This window comes from Gastrolobium bilobum, unplaced genomic scaffold (genome assembly GCF_033153095.1).
Source record: "Gastrolobium bilobum isolate Gb01-03AN ecotype WA unplaced genomic scaffold, APGP_CSIRO_Gbil_v1 utg19336, whole genome shotgun sequence".
Classification (NCBI taxonomy): Eukaryota; Viridiplantae; Streptophyta; class Magnoliopsida; order Fabales; family Fabaceae; genus Gastrolobium; species Gastrolobium bilobum.
In genome coordinates, this window is record NW_026896246.1 from 33,716 (window position 1) to 57,258 (window position 23,543).

Sequence of the window (23,543 nt, forward strand, 5' to 3'; positions counted from 1 at the left end):
AATAATTATAACGTGTAGAAATAAAAAGTAATATTGGGAGAGGTTATATTTACTACTTTTTTTTTTTTTTTTTTTTGATAATCATATTTACTACTTTTTTCTTACTAGCTTTTACTATCAAATCTTAATCGTTAATTTCGATCAATCTAACGGTTATAATTTATTGGGTTACACTTATTAATTAATTATTATATTTTAATAAATTATAACTGTTAGAATGACGAAAATCAATGGTTAAAATTTGGTAGTAAGAGATAGCAAGTATAACATTTCCTATATTTTTAACCTAAAAAGTCAAATAGATAGTCATAATCAAAATTTAATAACTATTTAAATTGATTTTGTTTTACTTATTTATGAAAATATTTGTATGTATTCTGATCTAGATTTTTATGAATAAATAATTTTGACAATTGTTCTCCTAATTTATTTTTTATATAGGTATTAAATTAATAAGTTTATCGACTTATGTTGTTTTAAGAGTTATGGAAATTAATGAAGGGTATTTTAATAAAATTAATATAACAAACAAAATTATTAATGAATTTCCCTAATTTAAGATAATTTTAGGAAATATTACGATCGGTTCATTGTTTCACAACTAATCCGATTCGGGGCGAGTCCAGAATTAAAACTTTAAACCCATTCCAAAGGTGATACTGAGAGATTCGAACGCATGCTCCCACCCCTACCTGCTTAGCTCATATGCGTCAAATTTGATAATTTTAAGATAATTTTAAAGTTATAGGAGATAATTTTATAAAATTACTTTTTCCTAAATTAATATTACTTAATGAATTTCCCTCACATAAATAAAGCATTGACAAATTTTTTATCGGAACTCTGAGACGCATTACTATTTGTATCACTTTTCAACACGAGATACAAAATTTAACTTCGTGCTTCTCCAAAAATATGATAGTGAGTTTTGCCATCTTCACTGTCACTATCACGCCAACACCATTATAATCATCACGGCGACTGGTATCAACAACCAACTCTACCACCGTATCACCGCTACCACCAATCATTATCGCCATGTGCGTGCTTGAAAAAATTTGTATTAACTCTCACCGAATAACAAATTCTAACTTTATCTAAATATTATTGCAGATATGAAAAGGTATGGAAAGGTATAAGATATTTTGTCTATTTTTTTTTTTTTCCATTCCTCTTTAACTATCACAATCTCAATAAATAATAAGAGAAGAGAAAAAAATAAAGGTTAATTGAGATGATAATATAAAGTTATTGGAGAAAAGTGAACAAAGTAAATATGAAAAAAGATAAACATAATATCTTATCCATTTATTTACAATTATGACTTTTAACATTTAAAAAAAAAAACAAAAAACAGAAATTAATTCATAAATGAGTTGAAAGAAAAAAAAATTAATTTTTAAAAAATTATATAAAATCATGTTATAACATATATTTTTATCTATTTATATCATATTCCGACATTATTTACTTTCCTTCAAATACAAGATAGAATAACATAATCATATATAATAATTTATTTATATAATAATGTATTTAATGCATATCAAATACGGGGATAATATATGAATTTATCAAAAACTTATCATTTCATATTTGATACAGCCTATTATCGTATACGTCCTTATGATTTTGACCAAATTAAACCAGACAAATTTAGACACAAATCTGTATGAAATTTAATGGTTCTACTTCTACACTCGTTTGATGGAAGTGTGTTTGCGCTCCCCGCTATTTAAAAAGATCTCCCCTTAGCAATACCTACTAAATTTAAGAGCTCTTCATTTAAGACTAACCATTACATCGATTTTACATTTCACTGTACAATCTTTTCATTTTCTGATTAAATTGAATTTTCAAACAAACTCAAAATACTAAGGAAGCGTTTTGATATTTTTCTACTTAATACACGACACTTAAGAAATACAAATATTTTAATTATCCACATGTAAGATGTCACGTGCTAACTCTTTCCGTTATTAATAAATTATTTTGCCGAGGATCCAACGGATGGAGATTGAATATCACCTATATTAACTAGGGAGTCAAAATACGTAAATATGACATAACACGACACAAATTTTTATTCGTGTCAAAATCTTTAACACAAACATGACACAAATTTTGTGCGAATTGACGCCACACGACACGAATAACACGTGAAATGAAGGGTTAAAACGGTAATTGACAAAAAATTAAAAAATGGATAGAAATATAAAAAAAATTTAAAAAATAATAATAAAATATATTTTAAAAAAATGAGTCTACATGAATTTGACGCGACAAGACACGAATTTTTTTATGGATCAACCTGAACACAATTTTTCGTATTGTGCCGCGAGTCGACCAGCGTGTCATAACCCGTTTTGACACCCTTAAATAAGACCAAGGAGTATTTAAAAAAGGAGGTATAAGTAAAACAAAAAGAATGTGTTTGTATAAAAAAAGTTTAGGGGCATTCATTCAATATTTAATATAAATTATATAGAAGAGTTTTGTTTTTCAAAAAAAAGAAAGATATATATATGAAAAAAAATTTCTACAGCTACTTTAGATAAAGTTATCTATAGCTACCCAAAAATTACGTCGTTTTGATTAATGAAGGGTGTTTCTGTAATTTTAGGTGAATTAATGAAGGATCTTTCAGTAAAATAAATATAATAAAAAATAAACAAAATTATGAAAACATCCTTCATTAATTAACCTAAAATTACATAAACACCCTTCATTAATCAAAACGACATAGTTTTTGGATAGCTGTAGATAATCTTATCTAAAGTTGTAAAAATGTTTACCCATATATATATATATATATATATATATATGATAGGATCCTTTGATATCGATATCAAATTTAGAAGTTTGACACCAAATTCTAACCAATTATTTCTGACAATCGACGATTATAATTTATTGAGAATTATTAATTAATTAATTAATAAGTTTAATATAATAAATTATAACTGTTTATTGACATAAATTAACTGTTATGATTTGGTATTAAAGAATCATGTCCCATATATTCAAATTTAGAAGTTTCACACCAAATTATAACCAATTATTTCTCCCAATCGACGGTTATAATTTATTGAGAATTATTAATTAATTAATAAATTTAATATAATAAGTTATAACTGTTAGATTGACAGAAAATAACTCTTAGGATTTGGTATCAAAGAATCATGCCCCGTATATATATATATATATATATATATATATATATATATATATATATATATATATATATATATATATATATATATACCCAACTCATAGGTCCATACCCTAACAGCCCACAAAGGATAATTAACTACGAGAGAAATAATGAAAGAATCTCGCACCAAAAGATATCAATCTTCCCAAATCTTCAGTGGATCAAATATTATGCCCCTGATACTCCTAAGAGGTCCAAAATTTCATACTTACCAGATAACCATCTATAAGTAAGAGGTTAAGTTTACCAGGTACACACTTTATGCTCTCTCTCTTAGTTGTCCTTGTGCACACACCTCCACGCTCTTACTACGCTGCTCCTCATAAGTTCATAATGATCCTAAATAGACTCATCAATCTCTGATTGGACATCTTTGATCCACTAGGGTCGAACATTGGCATCATCTGTGGGAAACGATAAACGTCAACCCGCACTCCACAATGGTGAACACAAGGAACACTGCCAATGGCCACCAATCGTTGCCTCTGTCGTCACTCGGAGCAGCCGCCCAACTGCCTCGGCTCAGATCGAGAGCACGATCGCGTAGTCGAGGCAACCAACACCCACATCAATAACGTCGTGTCAGACTTTGCCTCCACCCCGGACCAGACCAGCCCACAGCTAGTAGTCCAACCCTTCCCAACCGATCTCGAACCCGCTGACATCCACATAACTCATATCGCCCTTTATGTAATTCTACGGCAGATGGAGGAGATGGAAAATAGGTTCCTAACTCGAAGCCAGATGGATGCTCAGAGGATAGATGAGTTGGAGAACTGACTCCTCCAACACAACGAAGGAGAATGCGACCACAGAAAGGAACAAGAACAACCTTGATGTGGAGAAGGTTAGGGCAGAGCTGAAGAAAAGATCAAGAGGAATAAGGAGGCCTAGTCGATGACAGAGGTCGGGCTAACGACAAAGGCCCAGTTGAGGACAAAAGCACTTTTCGACGATATTTCCGTCGAGGCATGTACAATATCAGTCCATTCACGAACCCAATTATCAATGCACCCTACCCACCGGGATGGTACCAAAATATGATAAGAGCTAGGACCCCATCCGGTAAGAAGAGGACCATCCCCTTCACAAATACCTCGATCGATTCAAAACAGCCTCATTCTGGGTCCCAGGGTTACTTGAAAGCATTCATCTGCACCTGAATATAATGAGCCTGGATGGAAAATCCCCTCTGCCAAAGTCAATATACAAGACCCCGGTGCATAACCTAGAAGAATTCAGAGCTAGATCCACCAAGTACCTGGAGCTGGAGTAGATCGAGAAAGCAAATTCCATCATCTGGAGTACACAGAGGGGGCGTAGCCTCAACGATGAAGCCCCACAAACCAGGATAGGGACCGATAGAAAAGCAAGAAACCCTTTGATTTCTGGGGAAGTAGAACAGGTAGTCGTGTCTTCAAAGAGAAGTATGAAAAGTACACCCCCTCAATGTGGTTAGATCTTAGATTTGGAGGAAGGTAGCTCGGATCGCGCTGAGAAAGGTGGATAGGCCTAAGCCCATCCGAAATAAAGGAAGACTTGTCCGCTCCAAGTACTAAGCATTTCATGACAGACTCAGCCATACCGTGAACGAATGCTGGGATCTTCAGGATGCCATTGAGAAACACATCAAGGAAGGCAAGTTGTGCTTGAGCCTGATACACACTCAAGGGACATCAATCTTGTTTATAAAGAAGAAGGATAAATGTATGAGGTTGTGTGTAGATTACAGATAGTTGAATAAGATAACCATTAAAAATAAATATATATTGCCACGATTGATGATCTTTTAGATTAATTGAGAAGTGCTAAGGTGTTTTCAAAAATTGACTTGAGATTAGGGTGTCATCAGATCAGGATCAAGCCTCAAGATGTACTCAAGACTGCATCTAAGATCACGTATGGCCATTATGAGTACCAAGTAATATCTTTTGAACTCAATAATGCCCTAGCCATGTTGATGGATCATAAGAATTGGATCTTCAAGCCTCATTTGGACCAATTTGTAGTAATCTTTATTGATGACATCCTGATATACTCCAAAGATGAGAAAAAGCACATTATGCACTTAAGGATTGTAATACAAATTTCGAAAAGGAAGCAATTGTAGGCAAAACTAGAAAAATGTGACTTCTGATTATTAGAAGAGAAGTTTTTGGAGTATATGATCATGACCAAGGGTTTAGTCGTAGACCACGACAAGATAGAGGCTGTTATGAGCTGGGTGAGACCTAAGAATGTCATAGAATTTTGAGATCTCCCCTATCTCACAAGCTATTATAGGAGGTTCATTCAAGATTTCTCTTATAAGGTGTTTCCCTTGACCTGGAAGAATTCTCCTTTGACATGGATTCATGAATGTGAATAATGTTTTCTTGAATTGAAAAAGAAGATAACTTCTACCTCAATGCTACCTATTCCTGATCTGTTGTGGAAGTTTAAGGTGATTCTCATGATAAATTGGTTTATGCATGCTAATTATGTTTCTTTGGTATGAGATGCTACATATGCAAGACGATAAACCATAATTTGGTGAAAAATACACCGTGACATTTTTGATAATTTAAGGGATAATTTCAATGGTTCATTGGGTTTATTGGGATAAAATATCACCCCTTTTTTGGGCTATTATGCAAGGGCGAATGAAAGGAGGTCATTTCCTAATCTAGAAAACTAATTATGATCAAGTTGGGTGATAAAGTAGGGACTAATTTAAGGTTTTTGATTGTGTATATTTTGGTGATGTCTTAGGTTGTTTTAGTATAGAAATTGTACATAATTCGACGATTTAAACAAGTTTAAAATTGTAATTTTTTTTAGTTGAATATCTGCATGAAAAGCTAAAGAAGATGGAAGACCCTAGTTTTGAATCACATGTGTGTATAGATGTGAATTATTTTGAAGACACACGTAGAATGTGAAAACTGCCATAAGTATTTTGGGAAGTGTATAGGGTTGGGGATGTGGTTCATTTTTAGTTTGTACTGTTGAACAATGAATAAGTAGGGGTGTTCAAAATGTCCAAAAGAAACAAATTGATCCATAACCAAACTGCTCCATATTTTAAAAATTGGTTATTTTTAAAAACTAGTTTCATACGAAACTGTATTTTATTTTATAAACTGGTTATTTACCAAACCATAAAAATAATTGGTTATCCATAACCAAACTACTTTACAAACCAGCTTCCCCGGACGGGTGCGAACTTCAAGCAGACGATTGATTATGTCATCCACAACTGATTGCTCCATTTCTTCTTCTTCTTCTTTTTCTTCTCCCCAAAGTCAACTTCTCTCTCTCTCTATCTCTATCTCTCTCAGATGAAGATGCAAAGGCTCAAACTGTAGGAGGAGGAGGAGTGAGCCAATTTCATGCCTCGCTGAAACTCACCATAAGAAGAAGATGAAATGTTCCCAGTAACTGTCGTTTCAGTCGCAGAGGGGTGTCGTTTCAGGATCAGGTTTAATTTTACGCATTCCTTTCGAGAATGGTTTGTTCGTTTCTTTTATTATGGACAGAGGAAAAGTTATATAATTGATTGTGATAAGATGACACTTCCTTTCTTCACAAAACTGACAGCCAGACATATATCGTTTCTTTCTTTTTTATTATATTTTAAAAAAAGATGAACCTTTTGAAATAACCAATTATTTTTATGATTTGGTAAATAACTAGTTTATAAAAATAAAATATAGTTTCATATGAAATCGATTTTTAAAAATAATCGGTTTTTAAAATGTGGAACAACTTGGTTATGAATTGGTTTAATTCTTTTGGACATTTTTAACACCCTTACCCATACCTTCCTCCATTAGTTCAAATGAAACTCTTAGTAACATAAATCTTGAGAGAACGAAGAGCAATTTTTTTTATAATTTTAAAATAATTCAACTATTCTTCTACCAATCACTCTAAAAAAAAACCGTGAAACAATTTGTATAAGAATCATTTCGTCCTAAGAGTTCCAAAACAATGAAGATTCTTGCAAGAAATAATTGGTCAACTACCTATAACCGGGAGAAACAAACGACTACTTATAAAAATAGCACAATCCATCAAAAATCGATTTTGAATTTGTTAAAAATCCGGTTTTGAACTTGATAATCGGTTTATGGTTCATAACCGATTTTGAATTAAAACCGGTTTAAAACTGATTTTAAATCAAAACCGGTTATAAACCATAAACCGATTATAAATCATAAACCGGTTTTGGAACCAGTTTAGAAAATTACAAGTCAATTTTAAAAGAAGAAAACTGGTTTGGTTTGAAAACCAAACCGTTTAAAACTGGTTCGGTTCGATTTTTGTTAAAATCGGTTATGAACCGCTCCATGCAAGCTAAGAGGAAAATATTAGTAAGATACCAAATGATTTAATGGAAGGAGACATTTATGTGTTGCTATATTCACCTTTGTAAGCTTTGAATGTAGTCTTATGGTTACAAATGATCAGGTGCTTGAATTAGGACAATTTATATATATATATATATATATATATATATATATATATAGGGATTGTAGTTTGTCCTTTAACGTGACACCATCAAATTTCCTACACACACAACATTTTGTGGGACCCACACTTTTTAAAACAAAAAAAAATTAAAAAAGTTAAGGCACGCAAAACGAATCTCTATAACATTACACAATCACTTTTCCTACAACATAACTCTTATAAAACCCATATATATATTAGAAACATCGCACTTACTCGAGTATGTTATTGCAATTACTCGAATAAATCTTTTACTTGAGTAAATTATGACTCTTACTCAAGTATCAGGTTTACTTTAGTAAATCCTCGTTATTATTCGAGTAACCCTCCACCAAAACTAAAAAAACTTCAAAAATATTTTTGACCTTATGGAATTAAATGCTTTCATTGTGTAAATTGAGAAAATTAACTTAAGAAGCTGGTAATGTATGTATTTATGATCTGTTATTGCACTTCTATGCAAATGTGTACTTGCCTACGTAACATATTACAATTTAATGGGAAGTCGTCGATGTTTTGGACATAACAATGTAATTCACCGGGTGCACATGTTACATACTTTACATCTCAATTATTGAATTTAAGACTTTTAACTTTTACAAATGTTTCGCTCCTTTTGCAAAAAAAAAAATTAAAATATATACATAATTTTACCTCATTTATTAAGTATTCTGGATCCTCCACTATCTTGTAATTAAGGGATTTTACACCATTAAAGAATGAGAAATATCTTGTTCAAATTCCTTTGCTTTTTTATTATGGCAATTATATTTCTGTTGTTGCTGCAAAAATAGTTCTTGTTATGGAATATTTCCATATCCTAACCACCTATCCAAGGATCCCTCAAATGATAATTCTCCAATTATCCTAACAATATAAAACAGTAAGGCAGCTAAGGATAGAGTCCATATCCCAACAGAAAGGAAGTTAAATCCTACTACAACTGGGAGATCTACACAAGCCCAAGAGGTAACCCTTATAAATAAGAGGTTAAAGACCCCAGGTATACACTTTTAACCTATTTACTAATACTGCCAACACTGTGCACACACCCACGTCTTGGCTATAAGCCTATTGCTTGTGCGCAGTAATTGGGACATCGGCTATAAGCCAAGTATACATCAGTTTATACAACATCTTTGAGCGCATACCATACGGTATAGCAATACGGTCTTTCTAGGACCGAACATTGGCGTCGTATGTGGGAAACGGCAAATTTCGACTCCCATCCATGGTGAACACGCGCGGCATAGCACGAAGCCATAGATTGCAGGCGACCTCGCGCGCCCTGAAATTGCTGAAACCACATACATATGAGGAGACAAATCCTACCACAAAAAAGGCTTTTGATCCTCCGAGAGACTCTAGAATGGAGCTCAAGATCCAAGCAGATGACGATTTGACAAAGATTCTCGTTGTCGCAATTCTTGATGGAGCAAGTGAAGACCCGGAGGTCATTAAATCATAAGGAAAAGCTCCAACTCAGCCCAATGAAGGGCTTCAAATTTATTAGCTCGGCCTCGGCCGTAAGCTCAGCCCAACGAAGGGCTTCAAGTTTAATAGCTCGGCCACGGCCTTGAGCTCAGCCCAAAAAAAGGGCTTCAAGTTTAAAAGCTCGGCTTTGAGCTCCAACTCAGCCCAATGAAGGGCTTCAAATTTAATAGCTTGGCCTCGGCCTTGAGCTCAGCCCAACGAAGGGCTTCAAGTTTAATAGCTCGGCATCAGCCTTGAGCTCGAGCTCAGCCCAGTGAAGGGCTTCAACTTTAATAGCTCGGCCTCGGCCTTGAGCTCCAACTCAGCCCAATGAAGGGCTTCAAATTTAATAGCTCGGCCTCGGCCTTGAGCTCAGCCCAGTGAAGGGTTTCAACTTTAATAGCTCGGCCTCAGCCTCGAGCTCCAACTCAGCCCAATGAAGGCTTCAAATTTAATAGCTCGGCATCAGCCTCGAGCTCAGCCCAGTGAAGGGCTTCAACTTTAATAGCTCGGCCTCAGCCTTGAGCTCCAACTCAGCCCAATGAAGGGCTTCAAATTTAATAGCTCGACCTCAGCCTTGAGCTCCAACTCAGCCCAATGAAGGCTTCAAATTTAATAGCTTGGCCTCGGCCTTGAGCTCAGCCCAACAAAGGGCTTCAAGTTTAAAAGCTCGGCATCAGCCTCGAGCTCAGCCCAGTGGAGGGTTTCAACTTTAATAGCTCGGCCTCGGCCTTGAGCTCCAACTCAGCCCAATGAAGGGCTTCAAATTTATTAACTTGGCCTCGACCGTAAGCTCATCCCAACAAAGGACTTCAAGTTTAAAAGCTCGGCATCAGCCTCGAGCTCAGCCTAGTGAAGGGCTTCAACTTTAATAGCTCGGCCTCAGCCTTGAGTTCCAACTCAGCCCAATGAAGGCTTCAAATTTAATAGCTCGGCCTCGGCCTTGAGCTCAGCCCAACAAAGGGCTTCAAGTTTAAAAGCTCGGCATCAGCCTCGAGCTCAGCCCAGTGAAGGGTTTCAACTTTAATAGCTCGGCCTCGGCCTTAAGCTCCAACTCAGCCCAATGAAGGGCTTCAAATTTATTAGCTCGGCCTCGGCCTTAAGCTCAGCCCAACGAAAGGCTTCAAGTTTAATAGCTCGGCCACGACCTTGAGCTCAGTCCAAAAAAAAGGCTTCAAGATTAAAGCTCAGCTTCAGCCTTGAGTTCCAACTCAGCCCAGTGAAGGGCTTCATGTTCATAAGCTCGGCCTCAGCCTAGAGCTCCAACTCAGCCCAGTGAAGGGCTTCAAGATTAAAGCTTGACCTCGGCCTTAAGCTTCAACTCAGCCCTAGCCTTATCTTCAGGCTCCGAGATCAAAATGAAGACAGAAAATGAGAGATGTGATCCTAATAAAAGGATCGCACCCCAATCTGAGATAAAAATGAAGACAGAATTGGAGAGATGTGATTCTAGTAAAAAGATCACACCCCAATCCAAGAAGACGAATTTGGAGAGATCGTGATTCTGGAAAAAGATCACATCCCAATTTGAGATAAAAGAAAAATTGAGGCGGCGGCCCAACAGGCCAGCCTCAAATTAAAGATCCACCGTAAATGAAGCGGGGTTCAAAATAAGAAAACCACGGCGTAAGAAGCCGGGTTCAGATAAAAAGTCCACCGCTAATGAAGCGTGGCTCAAAGTAGAAAGCCACGGTATGCGAAGCCGGGCTCAAACAAAACTGGCAAAAAGTCTAGTCCAACAGTAAAGCCACGGTACTTTAAGCTGGGCTAAAATCAGAAGGCAACGATACTGCCTTCAGAAGTGTAGACAAGGCAAAAGCCGAGTCAATTTAAAGAAAGCCATCGCAAATGAAGCGGGGCTCAAAATAAAAGCCTCGGTATACGTATTCGGGCTTAAAATGGAGGAGGCGAACTCCTCCTTCAAGAATTCAAGACTATGGCAAAAGAAGCCAAGTCCATCAAAAACAAGAGAAGTCATGATATTCGAAGCCGGATTAATGGTTCAAGAAGGCACGAAAGACCTTCCCAAAATTAACATTGGCAGCAAGTCAAATCCAAAAGGGAGAAGTCGTAGTAAGAAAATTCATGCTCCCTAAAGTACAATACACCTTTCCAAAAGGTGAAGTCCATGCTAATAGAGACCTCGGTATGCGAAACCGAGCCAAATCTGGAACCACGACACTTAACGCCAGGAAGTGCAAAGTCGGGTTAATTATTAAGGAGGCATGAAAAGCCATCCTAAACTTAGGCGAACGCCTATATAAAAGACTGACTATAAGCCTAGTCAAAACTAAAAAACCTCGGCAAGAGAAGCCGAGCTCAAAGTCAACAAACTCACCACTCAGAGACTTCAAGAGAAAAGAAGCCAATATAAAAAGCTAAAACCAGAAGAGGTAGTCACACCAGACCCAAGGCAGGATCATAGTACCTTGGTAGGGTCGACTTATCAATCAAACTTAGGCACCCCAGCAGTCCGAGCTTCCGAACTGCCGGGCTGGGGGGCAACTGTTATGGAATATTTCCATATCCTAACCACCTACCCAAGGATCCCTTAAAGGATAATTCTCCAATTATCCTAACAATATAAAACAGTAAGGCAGCTAAGGATAGAGTCTATATCCCAACAGAAAGGAAGTTAAATCCTACTACAACTGGGAGATCTACATAAGCCCTAGAGGTAACCCTTATAAATAAGAGGTTAAAGATCCCAGGTATACACTTTTAACCTATTTACTAATACTGCCAACACTAACACCCACGTCTTGGCTATAAGCCTATTGCTTGTGCGCAGTGATTGGGACATCGGCTATAAGCCAAGTATACATCAGTTTATACAGTATCTCTGAGCGCATATCATACGGTATAGCAATACGATCTTTCGAGGACCGAACAGTTCTTTTGTAGCATACACATATTTACTAGGATATGACATCATATTTGATATTTAAAAAAAAAAACCAGCGAGTCTCATTTTTTTGTGTCTGCTACACACTTTTGTTACAAAAAAAGCAAACCCTTTTATTATATGTGAAAACAAGCTCTTCATATTAAACAAAAAAGATAATTCATATTCACGACTGACGAATTGTAGTGCTATTTTATTTAGATGATTTTAGTATTCATTTTCACAAGTAATATTTTCGTATACACGAGGCTTGAAAGACATTATTACTAATTTAATAATGCTGTTGATTAATACTAAAAGAAGTATAAACATGTTTTTTTTTTTTTTATTTTGGAAACATATAAACATGTTCTTGTAAACACATGTTCCTTCTTCCAATTATTAAGGAACATGTGTATAGAAGAACATGTTTATACATGTTCTGTAGACACATGCTAGCTTCTTCCAATTATTGATCTATAGAGAAAGCAATAAAGAGAAATAATGTGAGTTGGTTATAAATTTAAGAGCCAGTGAATAATAAAGCGACACACGTCTATACAAAAAGTTTAAAAAAAAATCAAATAGAATGTTAATAAAAATAAAATTTTAAATTTAATGAAAAAAAGAAGATGAAAATTTAATTTAATAAGAAAAAATAAAAAATTATGTGATATAATGTTATTAATTACAAATATTTTTATAAATTTAAAATTTGACTGTAATAATACGGGCTAATAAATTCCAGAAATAAAATAAAATTAAATAAGAAAAAAAAACCTTAAGATAGAAATGAAGTAAAATCGGAATTTTTAGAAATTGAGATAAATGTGACTCATCTCATTTTGAATTGGTATGTTATTCTTAATCTTAATAACTTCCAAAATGAATTGTTATATCACTACAAGATTTGTGTTTTTTTTTTTTTTTTTTTGGTATCCTATAAGATTTGTGCTTTAACTTATATTTCTTCTGTCACAGTTTTCATAAAGTTACATGTCCTTTTTATTTGTTGATGAAATTTTTATGCGTTTAATTAAGGGTTCGCTTTTTTCGCAATAAGTCCAATACGACGTTATTTTGGGGCAAAATTATGGTATTTTTGTAATTCTAATTTATTTCAGAGTTATTATAGTCTTTATAATTATAATTTTTTAATCTCTAAATCTCAAAACGACGTCATTTTGAAAGTAAAAGATATATAAAATCATTAATGTAGCCTCACCCAACAGCTTAAGCTTTTGAGTTGAATTGATTCTTTACATAGTATCAGAGCCTTGGTGTACCGGATTCGATTCTCACCGCTCCCACTTTCTTTCTATTGGAATTTCTTTCTTCGCACAGATAGATAGATGGACATGTGCATTGTCCACCCTTCAAGTCCGGCTCTCGTGTGAGGGAGCATGTTGAGATATATAAAACCATTAATATAACCTCACTCAACAATTTAAGCTTTTGGATTGAATTGATTCTTTAGAGTCTATATTAAAAAAAAATATCAATTTAACATATCAACTTAGAAGAAACATTTTTCTTTAGTTTACTATGTATAATACATTTTATCCGAGACATTGAGGCTGTACCACATTATGCACTTTGACTGACGTGGGGAATAATTTATTATTAAAAAAATCAGCGATTTAAATTTCCATAGAAATAGTGACGTACTCAGAAATTTTTTTTTTATGTCTACACACTAAGAGTGGGGTTCAGGGGCACTGCCCCCAGTTTTTTTTTTAAGATTTGCTTTCACTTCAAAAGTAAAGCTTTGGTGAATCAACCAAAGTTTTAAAGAAATAGTCTATAATGATATTAATAAATAAATAAACATCACAAAAAGATATTTGTAAAATATAGTATAATTGTAAGGGTTAATCGATCAAAAACTAACCTTTTGTCGATGTCTATTTAATTCAAAGTTGACCGATTTTGTTTCATAAAAAAACATGAAGAATTCTCCTCTACTCTTTATCTTTTTTCTTTCAATTTTCTTTTTTTTTTATTTTTTTACTTAACTTGAATCACACGTCTTATGTGAAAAAAAAAAATTCTTAAATTTTATGTCAGCAAATACGGATAATGGAATCAACCTAGGTCCGCCCTTGTATAGAAGACAAGGAACTTGATAATAATGAATTTTATTCATGCACCTAACGTGTTAGATGTCATCTAAATTCGTGGAAGTTATCATCGTCACTATTTAAAATTTAAGGTGACGATTTGCCACGTCCCCTCGTTTGTTAGTAAAACGACAATTTTCCTCCATCACCTGCCTCCAATATATATAGTTTGGTGTTTGTCATTTTAAACGACATAAGTTATATCATTTTAGGAGAGAGATAGACACAGAAAATCGGAAATCATGGAAGAGAGAAAGTGAGTTATTTAAAATTCAAATTTTATGTGTCTATATTTCTTTTAAAATGACATAACTTTCTGTCATTTAAAATGACAAACACTTTTCCCATATATATAAATATATATATATATATGATAAAATTATTTTTGTAGTCGCGTTACGTACACCTATGACAAGTGTATGGTTATAATTTACTATAAATATATATATATATATATATTTTTTTTTTTTGATATAAATGATTTACTATATTTAATGCTTTCATCTTTTGTATGGTTATGATTTCTCGCATTTAATACTTTCAAGTATATATATGGTAATTATTTGACTGCTGCACGTACAGTAGCTACAGAAATATAAATCCCATATATGGAGTTATAATAGTCTTTATTATTCTAATTTTTTTAAATTTTTAACTCCAAAACTATGTTATTCCGATGAATATGAAATAAAATTATCTAAAATAATATCAAATATTTTTTTTATAAATTTATCTCCTATACTGTAACAACCATTAAACTAATAAAAGATAAACATCTTCACAGTTATGAAACGTTTTTTATGCACATAACATGTTAGTGGTCGGCTAAATTCATAAAGTTATCGTCACTCTTTAAAAAAATGATGTGCGAATTCGCCACGTCTCCTCGTTTCTGAGTAAAACGACAATCATTTGGAGAGCATCATTTATTGGAATAAGTATGTTCGCTTTCTTTCAATCATCAAACACGAAACACAGCGTTAGATTCGTGCCACGTCATCACCACAACACATAGGGTACACCAATCCAACGGTGTAAAAGATAGTTTATCAAACCCTAGTTCTTCAGCCACCACGTGCACCGCATAAAAAGCAAAACCACGACCCGTGATACGTACGTTCTCTTTGGTATTGTGTGTTTCAAGTCAATTTCAGATGCCACGTGCTCGATAAGTGTCGTTATCGTTGTCGTTGTCGTATGTCGTTTCTTTAGTGAAGAGCACGTCGTTTTCCCCAGAAACCAGAGCATCTTTGTGCAACACGAAGTGAACTCCGATTTGAGAATGTTATATTTATGATTAGTGTTTGCGTTACAACTTGACCATTCCAGTAGCAAAGGACTTCACGACTCTTGCTCTCATATTAGAGAAATACATGTGTGTAGTGTTGAAGTTGCAAGTTCATGATTGATGAATTGAAAGAAGAGAAAAGGTAAAAATATTCAACACCATTTTTTATGTTATTTCTTTTTCAATAAGAAAAACAAAAGTTGATATCCTACATAGAATTGAATAAGAGTAGTAATATTTCAACATCAATTTTTATTTTATATTGGAGTCACTGGTTAATAATTATTTACGTAGAATATGATTATAGGTGACAACAGATCACTCCAGATAAGGATGAGCTTGAAACCAATTAAGGTGTGGTAATGTGTACGCAGTACATATGAGAAAGTGAGACTTCAAGACAAAATGTATTTGGGGTGCACCTAATGTATTTACAAAGGAAGGTTGCCTAAGATTTTCTTTTGAAGTGGATAGCACGCAAGAAATCACAAAATTATATGAAATTAGAATAACAAAAACTTTAGGCTTATTTGTTGAAGATATAATTTTTATATTTTAGAGGTTGTCGTGTTTGATTGATATTTCTGCACAAATTGAAGAATTATGATTTTTCTCTGCAATTTACATCACTCCTTGTTTATAATTGTCATGGAGCAAATTGTCCCAGTATACGGTAAACGCATAAAGACCTAGTCAAACTTATTAACTTTAATCCACTTCTCATCATATATCTATGAGTTAGATTTATGCTATTACTCATATTAATCCGTGTTACAAACATCCACACCCAAACATAAGTATAACTTAATCAAACATATCTATATAATGCACCCAAAATGGATTATGACTTAACCATGTTTATAAAAACAATAAAAATTACAATTGATTGAAGCTATAATAATTATAAAAAAAAACATCCTTCTCAAATTAAGGGGTTCTAATAAGATAACGTCAGAATTTGAAATCCTTCTAAAAGTCTGATTGATTTAGCTTGGTCAGGTTTGAGCTGGGCAGGGACCAGGTGTACAATAACATCATTTTTACATGACTTCTTTTTTGAAAAATAAAACCACAAAAAATAAAATAAAATTCAACACACTACTTTGTTCTCAATTAATAAGCAAGTTTTAAAATAGTATACATATACCTATAAAAGGTGAATCAAGGTAGCAAGCAATCCCTTAAGCTTGAACATGAGGGAGACCTTATGATCTTTCTGCATCACGAAGTGAACTTCCATTTGAGAATGCTATGTTTATGATTAATATTAGTGTTGCGCTATAACTTGACCATTCCAGAAGAAAAGGACTTCACGACTCTTACTCTCATATTCGACAAATCCATATGTGTAATGTGGAAGTTGCAAGTTCAAGAATGATGAGTTGAAAGAAGAGAAAAAGGTAAAAATATATAAACAGCACGAGACAAAGCATCATTCTTGTGTAATTTCTTTTTTTAATAATGAAACAAAAGTTGATACTCCAAATTAAGAAGTGAAAAAAGAGTAATAATATTTCAACAATATCTTACACCATTTTTATATTAATTCTTTTTCAAAGGAAAAAGTTCAAAAATCCTATAAGATTTCTTTTAGAATCACTGATATTTTTTATGGTTTTTTTTTTATCACTTACCCCTATAGTTATTTCATTTCCATCTAGCCCACCTTCTAACCCTATTAAAATTTAAATTAAGTTGTCAATTTTGCTCCTGTAAACACAATCACTATAAACCTATATATTATTGTGTTCTCACTCACCTTTCTCAACTTCTTAGATAAAATTTTCATAGTGCAATGCTCTTTCTTTTATCCAACTCTACAGTAGTAAACTGTAAATATTTAATTAGTTATAGTACTAAGACAAGTAATCAAACATATATTGTGCGTTCAAACTCTTAACTCCATCCGAATATGTAGAATTTAACGTAAATTGAACTCTTAATTTTAACTCATGAATCGGTTCCTCATTCATTTAAGTTTTTCTAGTTTTTTCTTCTGGTCAATCATGGTGAGGACTATACACCATTAGACCTCTCTACTACTTAAATATTAGTATCTTTTTCAATATTATTTATTTTCTTTGTTTACCCATCTCTGCTCACATTTTCTTCATTTTAATTTTTGAACAAAAATATATTTACTTAGAAATTGATTACTTAAATATAATTACTTTTATTTATTAAATTCAAGATATTAATATATTTATCAAACTCAAGTCAAGTCAATTTTATTAAGGATATATAAATTTGTATTTACCAAAAAATATATATAAATTTGTAAAAAGAAAAATAATAGTTTTAAGGCAATCAATCATTCTTGCTCAAACAATATTACATAAGCACTCATAGAAATAAGTAGATCTCATTTTTTTCCTTTCTCTCTCTTCTTCTCATAGGACCCTACCAAGTCTTGTGTGGGCAGAAAAAACATTAATTCCCTAAGTAATAGTATTGCCCTTTTTTGTACAACACACCCAAAAAAAGTCTAGTTTCTTCGAAGAATAGTTTGAGTTTCCTGAGTATAGTCGTACGACTATTTTAGCAACAATGTTGTGACTATTATCTTATTAGAAGCTCAAAATTATTTGTTAACCTACATCTTTCATTGTAATTTTTCTCTCCATATCGTTGGGTTGAAAAGCCTTTTGGTAGTGTAGTTTGTATAAATTTTAGAAAACAACCAGAGTTTGGATGAAAGAAACAATATTACAGTATAAAATTTTTATCTCGAGAAGTAGAGATAGGTAAATGAAAAATAATAATTCTTTTTACAGGAGTAAAATGAATAGTCTAAATTAATTTTTAACAGTGTTAGAAGGTGGACTGGATGGAAAAAAATTACGATGAGTAAATGATAATAATAAAAAAAAGATAGCAAGTGATTCTAAAAAAAAAAAAAAATCACAGTAGTTTTTGAACTTTCTCTTTTTTCAATAACAAAACCAAAAATAAAAAAATCAACACACTATTTTCTCTCTCAAATAAGTGAGTTTATAAAGTAATATAAATATACATATAAAAGTTAAATCAAGGTAGCAAGCAATCTCTTAAGCTTGAATACGAGGAAGACCTTATGAAAATGCCTCGTAGCCTAAAAAAAGTAATATACATATTTTAGCATCCAAATATCATTTTCCAACAAAAAGGAAAATCATCATCCTTTCATTATTACTAAAATATGGATAAAGTAAAGCAACTAATAGGATTGATTTAGTGATGAGGTGTTTGGGTAATTTATATAAGGTCATAAATTCAAATATCAGTGTCATGTATAAAAAAAAAATGAAGAAAGAAAGTAATGTTCACATAATCACCTATGTCAATTCTTTTTTCAGTTTGAGGGTTAATGCTTCATCTGGGATTTCTCCTAAAAATAAAAATACTGCGTTATTTTTTTTCAAATTATAAATTAATTTATTTATAAATTAACTAATAAAAACTTTAATTCTATAAGTGTGTAATTTTTATTATTTAATTTATAAAATTTGACATAAAATTTATAATTTAAATAAGATTGTATAATATTCTTTTCATCAAGGGAGTAATTTAAATAAAGGGATTAATGTTTCTTATCTTGTAAGAGATAATTTTATCTCCTACTTATACATAAAAGTGTGTGGGCCCAATATAGGTCCATGTGAAGAGAAGAAAGATAAAAAAAAATGGACCAGATACACTATTATATGTGTGTAGGAGATAAAATTTTCTTACAATATGAGAAACACTATCCCTTAAATAAATATATTATCATCTACTTATTAATTCTGTGTTGATTTAATTTTTTAATTATTAAAATAAAATAATATATCTTTAATTTGAAATTTTCTATTCCAAAAGTATAACTATCCGCTGGTTTCTTATTTCATTACTAAATCATTTAAAAAAAAAAAAAAGATGATTCTTAAAATGTAGTGGAATACAAGAATGTGAATCAAAGCAAATTAATGACACAAATAGTTTATGTATAAGAATATAAACAAATCCTTAGTTAAATTTGAGATAGGAGTTCGAAGTCATAGCTAAAATAGGTCTTCCACCATTGCTTGAAATGATATATTTGTTTCTTCCCCAGTTCCCCCTAATGTGAAACATATATAATGTTCGTTAATGTCAGAAATCATAAAAAAAATAAATGAAATGGAATACAAATTATAACATATATCATTAGTATAAATTGAGGGAGGAGTCTTACTTAGAACAGGTCTTCCATTATTGGTTTAAATAAGATTAATTTGTTTCTACACCTTTACACTGTAAAGACCGAAACAATTTTGGGATAAACAAAAAAGGGAAATGAAATTCTTACGTTCCACGACGAGGATTTTACTTCCGGCAGAAATAACTAGGTGGGGTCCCACATGAAAGAAAAATAAAAAAACATAAAAACTATTTTCGAAGGAAGAGCTAGAGAAAAAAATTTGATTCCTTCAACACAAGATTTGATTTTCCCAAAAAAAAATTACATAACATTTGAAACATCACCATCAACAAAATATAGTTGGATTACATTTTTTTTCTCAGTACCTATTATAATTATGGATATATATAATTAACTATATTGAGCTCTAACGAACTCAATGGTGGAGCCACGTTGAAACCAGCAAGTGTCTTGGCACTAATTGATTTTAAAAAATGAAGAGCTTTCTGGATGGAAGCTTGTTGTGGGTGATAATGGCAGAGTAACATTGGCACTGGCTGAGAGTGGCGAGAGAGTACGAAGATGAGAGAGTGGGGCAAATGAGTAAATGGGGTATGTGAAAAGCACAAGACTTTGGTCTGGGAGAAAAGATGGTCGGTGGGCAGTGGGCAGAGGTCAGTCGATCACATTTTACTGGAATTTTGTCATTTTCTGCTATTTTTTATTTTTTATTTTTTTAAAGCAATAAAAAATAAAAAAATAATAAAGAAATTATTTAACAAATCCTTAGTTAAATAAAGTAAAATTTTTCCCTACCAAACTATTTTTTTTAACATTTTTCTATCTATCTCACTTTCTTACCATTTTTCTATCAATTCTATTTTTTTAGTATTCAAAAAATTTCTCCTCGACCAAACGCAGAAATTATGTCCCTCCACATTTTTAGTACAATGTATGGCAAGTGGAAGTTGCAACTCTAGCAGTCCGTTAAAACAGGTACAAAAGATAGCAGTTTTGGTAGCTGCAAGTAATAATAATAATAATAATTAGTGGCAATAGTATGGCAGGTGTAGGAAACATCACTACAAAAAATACTAGGCAAATAGAATATTAGAAAAGTGTAACTGAATATTGGCAATAGTATGGTAGTGTTTGGTAGAAGATTTATTTTGAGATTGATGTGTAATTAGATATTGGAAAATACCACGTTTAGTTCAGGTTTTTGAAAAAAATACTAGGCAAATAGGATAGATGGGGAAATGACTTTTGTGTTGATTTTTGGATGAAATTCACTGTTACAGAATACCACTTGAGATGTGGTATTTTGAGATAACTGGAGAAGTGAAAAAAAAGGTACGAAGTTTCTCCCAAACATAGATTTTGCAAATTTAAATAAATTTCTCTGGTAATATTTCGATCAATCAAACAACTTTTTTTACATTTTCTTACCAAACTCACTTTCTAACCATTTTTCTAGTAATTACATTTTCCTAGTATTCAAAAAAATTCTCCTCAACCAAACGCCTCACTATAAAAGTGTGCTATGTCAGTTTTGTATTGCATAGAGATAGAAAAATACAAATAACTTTTATATTTTATATTATGTCTTATTTATAAGACATAGTGCGACGCACTGAAATTTCAGTGCATGTGATGTATTGAAAACTGCTCTCCACTTATGGGTAGTAAAAATAGTAACAGTGGCAGCAATCGTGACAAAACAGTTAAAATATCATACATAAGTGCTATAAATCTTATTCTTAACTAATTAATTATAAACTACAATTAATTTTTTAAGAAATTCTTTTAATAGTTAAAATTTTCTTTAAATAAATTAATTTAAACACACTATTGCAGATTACCTGATCCATTTTACTAATTCTTGCTTCCAGGAATCAAAATTTTAGAGTATCATTTGAAGTTAAAAATTATGAGATTCATTGACTATTTATCAATTCCTTAATAAATTTGTCTTTTAAGAGTAGGGATTCTACCAAAAACAAACTAAATTTTTTAAATATTTTAGGGATTAATGTTTTTCATGTTATAAGAGATAAATTTTATCACTTACACACACATAAAAATATGCTGGACCCACATTTTTTTTCTCTCTTCTCCTCCTCATATGGCCTCATATGAGCCTCACATACTTCTATATGTATAGAAAATAAAATTATCTTTTATAAATAAAAAAATATTAATCCCTTTTATATTTAAATCATCAAACATTATCTAAAACTGTAGATTTGAGAATATAATGATTATCACATATTGATTAAAACATTTTTGAAAATGACTCTAGTGGCCAACAAATGGAGGCTAAATCCTAACAATCAAGGACAACGACATGTAGTGACCAGATCCTTGAGACCATCGATAATGTAGGCCAAGCAACATGGAACAGCGACAGAGGTCAGCAGTTCAAAATGAAGGCATTTTAAACATCTCACATGGCAAAATATTTCCATGCCGTATGAATGAAAGGCTTGGAATTTGAAATATTTATTAAAAAAAAAAAATCTTGTACAAACATGGGAATTTAACATTTCCATATAAAAAATTCATGGTTAAGAGAATATTTCATGACATTATCGTGCACAAAAGAATGTGCACCATAACATTTTCAAAAATATTTTTTTTTTAATATGAGCAGAAATAATTAAAAACTAAATTTGATAACATCGATTTATTTGTATGTTTCTGAAAATGAATCGGTAACTCAAACAAATTGAATAATTTAGAAACAACCTTTTTTTAGCTTCATATTTTAGTAAAGAATAAAAAATAAAAAACCATTTCTCTTTGGAACTGGACTAGAGAATAAAATGGTTATTGAGCACCCAGTAAATTGTTGTGGGAATAAAAAAAAAATGAACATATAAATGTTTAAGGTGAGGCTCATCTTAAATAACTTATATATAAAGCAAACAAATAAAAATATCTTTAAATTAAATCAAGATAAAATACACATCTACTTACTATGTCAAGATACAAATTGACATTGATTAAACTTTTTCCAAAAGTCTATTATCAACATTAGAAATTGATTCTCAAGTGTTGTTTTTGTGGATAGTGGTTTAAGTGATGTTCCCAATTTGGGCCAGCATGAACGAAACTAACATTCATCCTAGCAACATACTCTCAACTCTCAAGTCTTAATTCCCACAATGCAAATGCATGGTCTTCAGCCTTTTAAGAACAGCCCACAGAAAGCAGCTCACAAATAAGCCCAATCAACTACACTATTGTAGGCCCATGGGTCTTCATCCTTTCAAAGCCATGGATCAATAGCCAGATTTTAGGCCCATGGGTTTCAAGTATTGGAATCCATGGGCTAGAAAATAAGTCCAAGTCTAAGCAACCAGTTAGGTTCGGGCTTTGCATTCTATCATGCCTTGTATGCATCAATTTTGTTGACCAAATCATTTGAATACTATGGAAATGTTTAGGGTACCAACAAAACAAGATAAAACAGTGTTATTAAAACCGGTCCAACCCGGCCAGTTACACCAGTTGAGCCAAGAACCAAACCCCTAACTCGTCCTGTTCAATTAATGAGCTGGTTATGCATACAACCCCATCAAGAAATGACAAATCAGTCAAAAATTGAATTCGACCAATACTAACCCAGTACTGATCTTTTGGTCAAACCGATTTTTGAAAATTATAACAATATTTCACGTGCTCTTGGTATTTGAACTTAGGAGGTGACATGCTAATTAATAAGCCAAATTATTTTAATTGTCATATTACTTCTATTTATATATTTATTATATATTTGTATACAAATTAAATTTAAACAATTTATCCAACTCACTGATTGAACCAATGACTCAATGACCCAATATTCCAACCAAGTGATAACATTTAATAACATTGGATAAAACGTTCTGTTACAATATTTTCTTTTCTAATCCATTCTTTTTATTGAA